Source organism: Poromitra crassiceps (genome assembly GCF_964638095.1).
Source record: "Poromitra crassiceps genome assembly, chromosome: 21".
NCBI lineage: Eukaryota > Metazoa > Chordata > Actinopteri > Beryciformes > Melamphaidae > Poromitra > Poromitra crassiceps.
The window spans coordinates 930195-940557 of record NC_139638.1 but is presented as its reverse complement, the minus strand read 5'-3'; the positions used below and the strand labels follow the sequence as shown (position 1 = coordinate 940557).

Genomic DNA, 10363 nt, shown 5'->3' with positions numbered 1-10363 from the left:
TTTCCAAACAGTTGTTAAAATAGCTCTGTTATGCAACGTACAGAGTTGTATTTCAGTACACAGGGACTTTACCTTTACTTTACCTTTACATGTCAGTAGCAACTCTGTTTGGACCACCCACCTAGGCCTACTACATGCTCTACATAGCACGCTCGTGCTCGCACACACACACACACACGCACGCGCACACACACACACACACACACACACACACACACACACACACACACACACACACACACACACACACACACACACACACACACACACACACACACACACACACACACACACACACCACTTAACCTTTGACAGAACCTGCACTACATCAGGCAACATGGCCTAATAAGTGTGACTGTGCAAATACAAGACTCTGCAGTTCTGAGAAAGACATGCTGTTTATGTATGACTTAAGCAAATGCATTCCATTGTAACTCCAACATTAATATGTCACCTCCCTGTAATCACCCTGTGGTTGATTTGCCATTGATTCATTCATAGCTCCGAGAATCCGTGGTGGTGTGCTTGTAAATAGAGGGTACAAATAGACACTTTAAAAGGATGGAAATCACAGATGTGCTCCTTCTCGAGCTTCATGGTTTCGTTTAACAAAGAGGAATGTCCCAGTAGCAACTCCCAGAAGTCCCAGACTCAGGCCAAGTCCACAGACGACAGCTGGAGCAGAACTGGTGGTCTCACTCTCACCTATGTCCGGCTCTGGGGAGGACAGGAGAAAAACCATGCAGGGGTTAGAGGCCGCAGCAGAATTTAAAGAGGGTGCCCTGTTTGAGTTGAGCCAATTCAATGCATCAGCTGAGCAGTTAGCTGCAGTTACCGCACGATTACTGGAATGGTGAGAATTAAAGTCATGCTTCACAATGTTCCTCGTTCATTTAATCACAATTGGGTTTTTTTAGCCCATTTGGAGTGTGCACATAATGTCACCATTTGTTATTTTATTTGTTCTCATTTATTAAAGCTGAGGTAGGCATTTGTTTCCCATCATTGTAATATTTCTGTGAAATTCTCTTTAGATCCCAACAGGTAAATAAAATTACTCCATACAACTCATGCAGATAGGCTATGTGAGTAGGTCAAAGGGTATCAGAAACTTTTACAAAAAAATATTTATTTATTTATTTATTTATTTATTTATTTATTTATGCGTTTATTTATTTATGCGTTTATTTATTTATGCGTTTATTTATGCGTTTATTTATTTATTTACAGTGGCTCTAAACAATTCAACCAAATGTGTTGAACTTGTTAAAGCATTAGCACAATGTTATAGTTTTGATTTAGCAATGTGTTTTCATTATTATAGAACAAATTATGTCAGACATGAAATGACTGTGGAATAAATTATTAATACAGTATTAGAATGTTAGACTACTATGCAGTGACAATGAGCATATATCGTTTCAGTGTGACCTGTGTGGATGGAGTTATTTTATTTTTTACTACATTCTGTTTCTGTGTTCTCACCCCAAAACCTGGTTTTAGGAGATTCCAGCGCCTCGTGTTCCACAGTACAGGCGTAGACGTCTCCTTCTGAGGGGGTGAAGCGCAGGGTGGATAAAACATGAAACGTTCCATCAGGATTAGGCAAGCTTTGGATAAAAGATTCCTCTGCTGTTACTTCTTCATCATTTTTGGTCCACTTGACTTTGATGGAGGGAGGGAAGAAACAGTCGATAAAACAGATGAGAGTATTCTCTACCTCCTTTGTCACTTCATCTCTGGGGTAGAGGATGCTTTTAGGTGCATCTGGGGGTTAAATTTAACACACAATGTAATCAACTTTATAGTTTGTATACTTTTGTAAAATATAGTTCTAAAATGCTGCAATACCTTTTGGCAACAGTGGATGAATAGTGAACTTTATCACTGACCTGTTGATTCAGTAATTTCACTTACCTCTAGCCTTTCTCACTGGCTTGTCTCGTTTCCATCTCTCCATATCATTTTTGCATGAGGCTCTGTAATACTCTACGTATTTGTAGACCCAGCCAAATTGAACCGAAGTTGGAACTCGTTGATCCCAAATAACTTTTCCTTTCTTGAAGTCTGCATAGAACACTTCATCTTCATCCAGCATCACAAAGAGTTCAACTTCAGTAACACTTGAGTCAAAGCATCCATAGCTGGGCAGAACTTAACTTCAGGAAGTTCATAACTTCCTAAAAAGGAATAATATAACAATCGTTAATAAAGAATGTGATGAAAGGATTATGACAATAATTAAATAAATGGTAAATGGTAAATGGCCTGCATTTATATAGCGCTTTTAGTCTACATTCACCCATTCATACACCGATGGCGGCAGGCTGCCACGCAGGGTGCCTACACACCATCGGGAGCAAGGAGGGTTAAGTGTCTTGCCCAAGGACACAATGACAGCAGCTGGGAGGGAGCGGGGATCGAACCGCCAACCCTTGCGTCATTGGCCGACCCGCTCTACCTCCTGAGCTAAAGCCGCCCCCCATAAACAAACAATCAATCAATCAATCAATCAATCAATCAATCAATCAATCAATCAATCAATCAATCAATCAATCAATCAATCAATCAATCAATCAATCAAAAAGCCTATTAGCAATGTATTAGATTACTAACAAAAAATATTTACAAAGCAGGATCTGCTCATTTTGGTCATGTGTGTTTTGATTTAAAATCCCACAAGGATTTTAAATTTTTCCCTTATCTTGTTGAGGGAGTAACATAAAAAAATGGAAATGCATATGCATGGGAAAAATGCATATAGGCTACTTACTTTCTGCAGAGATGCAAAGGGCTCCAGAGAAAAGAAGAAGAATCTTGAAGTACATGGTCAAGTTAAAGAGCGCTGCAGTAACACTTCTACTGTCTGGTTTGAGAAGGAGGAGGCCACGACTGTGAAGCAACCCAAGTTGTTTTCATTCTATTTTCATCAAAAGTTCCTTCCTCATGCCTACACCCCCAGTTCAGGTGAGGTGAGGTGATGTGTGTGTATGTGTATGTGTGTGTGTGTGTGTGTGTGTGTGTGTGTGTGTGTGTGTGTGTGTGTGTGTGTGTGTGTGTGTGTGAGTGTGTGTGTGTGCGCGCGTGCCAAACGGGTGCCAAAGGACAAGACACACATGAGCTGGCGCTTCTGTCTAACAACAGTACCGGTACTCAAAAGACAAATGTTTTCTTTTGTTTTTTTGGAGGTGTACCACATTAACTTCCTCATGCCTCTCCTATCAAACCCAAACTATTTCCAGCTTGATGTTTAATTTCTTCCTCATGCATTCACATCTCTGGACACTGTGTGTGATGCATGAGAAACTATGAACAATTGGGTCACACACACATACACACACAAACACACATACACACACACACACACACACACACACACACACACACACACATACACACGCACACACACACACACACACACACACACACACACACACACACACACACACACACAAAACATCACGTCACCTCAGAACTGGGTGTGTAGGCATGAGGAAGCAACATCTAACTAAATGGAATGAAGAATGAAAACAGCTTGGTTCACTTCTCAAACAATAGAGAAGTGTTATTATGTTCAGCACACACTTTAGTCTTCTTTTCTCTGTAGCTGTTTGCATCTCTGCAGAAAGTACGTAGGCGACAGTTTTCCATATTACTGCTCCTCTGTGATTTCAAACTTTTTCATGTTCCTACCTCAACAAAATCATGGGCACCTGCCGCTTTCCCCTTAACTGAACAAAATACCCCTTCCACTAGAAATGTATTATCTTATGTTACAACACATTCTCACTCCCAACTCGTCAGGCGTCCGACGTTATGCCCACAGCCCTTGTCGTCACTTTCAGAAGACAAAGGGGGCCCCCTCTCGTCACATAGCAACGACTGCAGGGCATTATATGCGATATTGCGGTCGACAGACCGGGCTCCTGTGAGCCTCCACGGCCGTTACTATGGTAACGCAATTTCACCTTCGATTATGAGGAATTTACTGTTTCCGATAGCTTTTGGACTCATAACCGACTCAAAACACGATAGCTCACTATTACCTGACCATCCGTTTTCATTATTTCGCCTTTATTTAAGCGAAATGTGTTTTATCAGCTTTACAAACGAGCCATCCCATGAGCCTCTGCGGCCGTTACTATGGTAACACAAGACGCTACAAGCTAGCTAGTACCTGTGATTAAATGTGTTACCATAGTGTTCGATCAATCAACCAACCAACCAATCACTTGTAACATAGTGTAACTTAATTCAACTCTGACAGAAATGGTAGCAATGTTCAAGCCGTTGTGGAAATTTGTAGTCAGACGTGATGGCGCATTGCACGCTGGGTAGTGGTCGCCGTGGATACACTGTTATGTTGTGCCTACAGTAGTTAGCCATGAAGTAGCTAGCCATCTAAAAAGGAGACAGCTCTGTTCATCAAACATTTGAAACAACTCAGTGGTAAACGTTATGCATCACACCATGCACTATGATTTATTTTTACCTCCCATTGCTGTCATAACAGCAATTCTTGTTGCTTTTCCATGTGTGTGTGTGTGTGTGTGTGTGTGTGTGTAAATATGCGTATATAATCAGTATTGTAGTCATATATGTAGATAAATATATGAATGTGTGTGTATATTAATATGTATATATGTATACATGTTATTGTATGATGTGTATATATTATATTTATATTTTCATATTATTATAAAATCTGAAACAGAATTACTAGTAAATATTACACAGTAGTGTATAGACAGGGTTAGACCAGGAAGCTTGTTATTATTTATTATTTATGGAGAAGGGGTGGGAGTTAATAAGTTTTACTTCTTCTCACTCCTTTTCGAATATGTATATATTCTATTTTTCTTTGTTTCTGAAATGGCTTTTATTTTATTATTTTGCTTTCATATTCGAAATAAACACTTCAATCAATCAAATAACCTCTTCATGGAAAATGCTGTATGGCTAATGTTAGTCACAAAAGTCCATCTTCTTGGTCTAAATAAGTTGACAGTTTGCGTCACATTATTTATATTGTTTGAAGTCAAACTATAACAGTAGGCTATAGGTCTCTATCCATCATTTGAGTGACTCCCAGCTGGCTAGTGCCGGCATAACTTGCCACCCCATCCCCAAAAATATCTAATTTTTGTTGATACAGTATGGCTAAATTTAGCCCAACCCCACCCCTTCCCCTGCCTGATCAACCGCATAATTGATCTTATATTTACTCAATAAAAGTGTCAAACAAATACATGCATACACACACAAGACTTGTGAAAACCATGTCAACTTTGGTTCATGAGAAATACAAAAGGTGTTTAAAATGACAACTCTCTGGAAGAGACCTGGTACATGCACTGTGCAAAAACTTTACTGGATTACAGCATGATTACAATTTTAAAATACATTTTCAAATAAAGAACGATTGACACAAAGGAAAACACTTTGCTTCCCACAGCACCACTCTGGTCCAACCCGCTCTCATGGCAGTTTGTCAAATACTATTCACCAGCTGACCGTTATTTTCACTTTGTATTATTATGAAGGAGAAACAGGCAACAGATAGATTGACTAAAAGGTCTGACAGAGCTGTTTATGTCCTCCTGAATAGCATGTCCCTGGACTCCAGTAGTCAAAGGCAGGAAATGTGTTCAAAAGTAATCCAAAAATGACAAAGTAATCAGTTGTATTGCTTTAATATTGTGATACTTGAATTGCATTCGATCCCCCCCCCCCCCTCTCAATATTTTTTTTTTCAGCTAGGCTGTCATGGTGAGACCTTGGCTCATCCAGCGTTGCAGGTGTTTAATGTTGCTGGCAGGTTCCCAGGAGTCCTTCCAGGTTCTGCCACTGTAAAGTATGAGGAGTGCAAAAAGTGCCATTAGAACACAGAGCAAACTTCCAATGCCATTGCAGTGAATTTTTTTTAATCATTTCAGTTTGAGAAAGTTGGTTGTCTATTTTGTCTGTTGTTTTGACACAATTATATTTCTAAATTCAACTGTGCATCCATCCCAAATTGAAGTGTTACTCACAAATCCAGTCAAGAATAGTTGACTTTACTTGTCTCTCCATGCAGACATGAATAAAAAAAAAACACATGTCTTAAAGTATCAAAAGAGTATCCAAAGCACTGAACTAAGGCAACCTCAAGGGCTTTTCCATAGGCCTACACGCTGGCATGGCTCGTGAGGCGTGCTGAGTGGACAGTCAACACAGTGAACGTTCAATTTGTGTAAAACATGAACCAACAAATTAATTTAAATGTGTTACAAACATCGAATGAGGAGGAAATAGAGGTCAAATTTTAAGGTCAGTGACATGGACTATGCCATTCATCAGTGTTCTCCTCTTCCTCACAGCCCTGATCTTCCTCATGCATTTTATAATCGCTGCTCTCATCCTCACTGCAGGATGCTGCTAGCATCAATTCCAACATCACCCTCATCTACCTCAGGCACTACGGGCTCTATCGTTGCAGCGGCGCAGTTTCTAGGCCGAGCGCCAGCCGCAGCGCAAAGCAGTGGCCGTGGAAAGGCGCACTTGATATCTTGGTATCGGCGCTAAACTCAGCCTCAACCATTATAACCACGCCTTTTAAGCGTAAAATTATGCATTGTCCGCTCATTGGAGAATTGCAGGGAAGAGACACACGCTTGCCTTTTAAGCTCCAATTCCTGGACAAATCCGGTAAAACCAGACAAAGCCAAGGGCTCCGCCGCCCCCCCCTCCCTTCATCCGGTCTGTCTATCTCCATATATAGGCTATTATTCCATATTATTATGCTTCTCAAACCACTCTAACTGCAGTTAAAATACTGCAAGCATGTAAATACGCTACACTATAGCAAGACCAAAGTGAAAATAATTTCTAAATGCATCTGATAGAAAAAAATATTGCCTATGGCTGGATGTCATGAGATTAGATGAAAGTTTGGCCAGAATGATATCGTTTTATCTCTCCTCCCCCACTGCACGATGCAACATCCTCTGAATGACACCTATCACTTTTACTGGATCTGATAACTTAATTCTATTTAATTTACAGGATTTTATTATTGAGTAATAGTATTTTATTTGGCCTATATATGCGTCCCCCCCACCCCCTGCCCACAGGCTCTGACAAATATGTTCATTCTCAATAAAATCTTCAGTAATCAATCAGAGGGGCTTTAAAAGCCAGATTGGCAGCAGCTGGCGCAGTGTGATCAATATGGCAGACCAAAACCGATCCACTAAATTCACAGCTGAGGAGAAGATGGTGCTGGCGAATCAGGTGATATATCTGTCCACCATTCATTTTGAATAGCTACAAAACAACTCTTTACTTAAGTTGTTTATTCATCTATCCATTCAGGTTCAAATGTACCATCGCGCACTGTTTGGGGAGGAGAATTACCCCGCCGACGCCCCGCGCCCAGTCCTGGACCGCCTGAGTGAGCCGCCCCAGGTGGCCGTCTATGCGCTGCGCTTGTTCAGCACCTCGGACAGCTCCGCTGCCACAGACGGGGGAAACATTTGGAAATAATTATAACTTTCTATGCTTTGCACACAGAAAAAATAAATACAACAGACAATTCTGTAATGAATAGCTGTAATGAAGAGTGGGGTTTGAAGAACAGTTTATCCAGTTTCTCTCTCTCTTTCTTTCTCTCTCCCTTTCTCTCACATTAAACGATATACATGCCTATAATGTCAATTATCTGAATGAAATAATAATACATATTAATTAGGAATATTAGTAATATTAGTAGCCTAGCTAATTTCGGGGGGGGGGGGGGGGGTAATAAAACGTAGAGCTATATTACACATAAATGGGGATTATTATGATAGCCTAAACTAAATTTATGAAACTGCATTACAGCTTCACCCAAAGCCTGAGAAGGGTTGCAATCTTATATTCTATTGTATTCTAAAGTATTTTTTTCTATATATTGTATTCTCCATTCACTTTCCTGTACCCGGTGCACAGAATCCTGCTTTAGGCCTGCTTTTCAAAAGCGCAAAGCGCTAAAAGTAGGCCAGGTCGGAAGATGGCTGGAAGATAGTAGTACGCCGGTATTTAGCGCCGACACGCCCACTTCGGCGCATTCAGGGACTCCGCCACGCCCATTCGGCCTAAAGCGCATTTGGCAGCCTAAAGCTATTGCTATTTTCCCGAAACAGGCGCAAGGCACGTTTTTTTGCGGTTAAGGCCCGTAATAGCGCCGATGGCCTGTGGGAGAATAGGTGCCAAATATGTTGAGCAGCAATCTCAGCTACCAACTTCAGACAGGAAGGGTAGTTAATTCATTACTTCCTGTGTGGGAAAACAATAGGTGTCTTCACCCTGAAAGCACTGATAGGGTTCAAACTGGAAATTGTGTATGAATGGATTATGAACTAGTTCTTACCACTCAGCGCAAGGCCTCCACTGAACCTTCCATTGTTGTTTCCCCTACACACACACACACACACACACACACACACACACACACACACACACACACACACACACACACACACACACAATAATTCAGCTGTTTAGGCAATCACTGCACATAGGGAATACCACATTATTTTAGTTTCATTAAAAGGCCAGAATGAGTCACTGAGACAAGCAAGTAGCCTAATGAAAGATTTAGAAAATGACCATGGTTTTACCTGCTTCTTCCTTTTTGCTGTTACTTCTGAAATCAGGAAGAGTTTCTGTCTACTACATGTAGGGCACTCTGAAATGATGAAAAGACAAGAAAAGTTTATTCAGCCATGAGGTCAAGTCAAGTTCAACCAATTTTATTCATATAGTGCTAAAACATAAAATAAGTTATCTCCGGGCTCTTTTCATACAGCAGGTCTAGACTGTACTCTTTAATTAACAGAGACCCAGCATTTCCACTCTGAGCAAGCACTTGGTGACATTGACAAGGAAAAACTCCCCTTCAACAGGAAGCAACCTCGACCAGAATATGGATGTATTCACCTTATTCACCACGCCCACTTTTTCTCTCTTCCGCGTTACCCGCAATTGTATTAGTTCTTCCGGTTCAGCGCTAGTTGGCGGCCAATTTCAAAACAAAACGTCACTATGAATGAAGTTTGTGCAACATTCAAAAGCTACACTGCGGCCAACTTCAGTTACATGTTCATAGCGTTACTGCTGCGAGGAGCCGATGGCTGTACCCGGTCGGCATTTAACGTTAGTTACAAAAGCATGTCGACAGTGTTTTCTCACTGCCAGTAGCCTAACTACAGTAGGGGTTGACAGATAGCTAGTCCGACCGGTGTCAGCACTGTCTGTCAGTGCTCCCAGTCCTCATTGCTGGTTAAATATTTCCAAATAGCCGTTATTCTGATAAACTGGTCACATATTTGGAATGTTCTCATCTGAAAAACTATTAAAACTTTATAACAGTTTTTTTTTGCTTGAAAACAGCTTTTTGACAAGTCTACAAATGACTGCGGTAGGCGTAGTCTACTTCCGTGTCTAAAACGGAAAGACGATTACAAAATGACATCATGCAGAAGCGTCCTTGTATGAGCAAAGAATAAGGTGAATAAAGAGATGTATATGGTATTGAAAATGGCTGCTCATTTGAACATAAGCTCATGAAGCATCTACATGCGGAAATAAATTGCTGTGGTGTGTACAAGCCGTGAGAAGTGACACTGGGGGCATGGAACATAACCAGACTCAGGGTGGGGGGCCATGGGCTGAGAGAGAAGGGGGGGGGGGGGGGTAGTGGGGGAGAGAGTACTGGATAATATAAGAGTGAACTTGGCTTACTATTCAGTAGGGGTGTCACAATATATCGTCCCACGAAATTTCGCGATAGTAAAACGTCACGATATGTATCGTTGAGATGAAATCTCATATCGTGATTTTTTTTTTTTTTTTTTTTTTTTTTTTTTTTCTTTTCTTCAAAAGTAGACAAAGAAACGTCTTTGTTTGTTGAAGTTCAATGTGTGGAAAGTAGTTCAGTTGAACAAGTCTCTGAAGAGACACATGAGAAGTTATACAGGAGAGAAACCATTCAATTGAGTTTCTGGCAAAACTGTTTACTTGACAGGAAAAACTGAAGATGCATAAAAAATAGACTAAGAAAAGTATTGTTGTTTGAGTTTGAAGAAAAACTGAAGATGCATAATGAGAATTTATACTGCTGAGAAACCGTTTAGTTCAAAGTAAATCTAAGTGACGGTGTAACTCATTCTATTTCAAGATAAGCCTCATCTCCAATCTCATGTTTTTTCTAGTTGTTATTGTAATAACAATTTCCCACAACAGCATGTTTTGTATTTGTGCATTTCAAATAAAATACTACTTTTCCAGTCATATATTGTCATTATTCAAGTTTAAAAAAATATTGTTAAAATCGTATCGTATC

The 10363-nt window shown here is 40.5% G+C and overlaps 1 long non-coding RNA gene across 1 annotated transcript; it reads right to left on the bottom strand.

Annotated features, from left to right (window-relative positions):
- Positions 1–532: 532 nt before the first annotated feature.
- LOC310795572 lies at positions 533–2036 on the bottom strand. Its single transcript, XR_014553626.1, has 3 exons — positions 1918–2036; positions 1486–1665; positions 533–717 (listed from the first exon to the last, which is right to left on the bottom strand). It is a non-coding gene; the product is annotated as an uncharacterized lncRNA (long non-coding RNA).
- Between the last annotated feature and the right edge of the window lie 8327 nt (positions 2037–10363).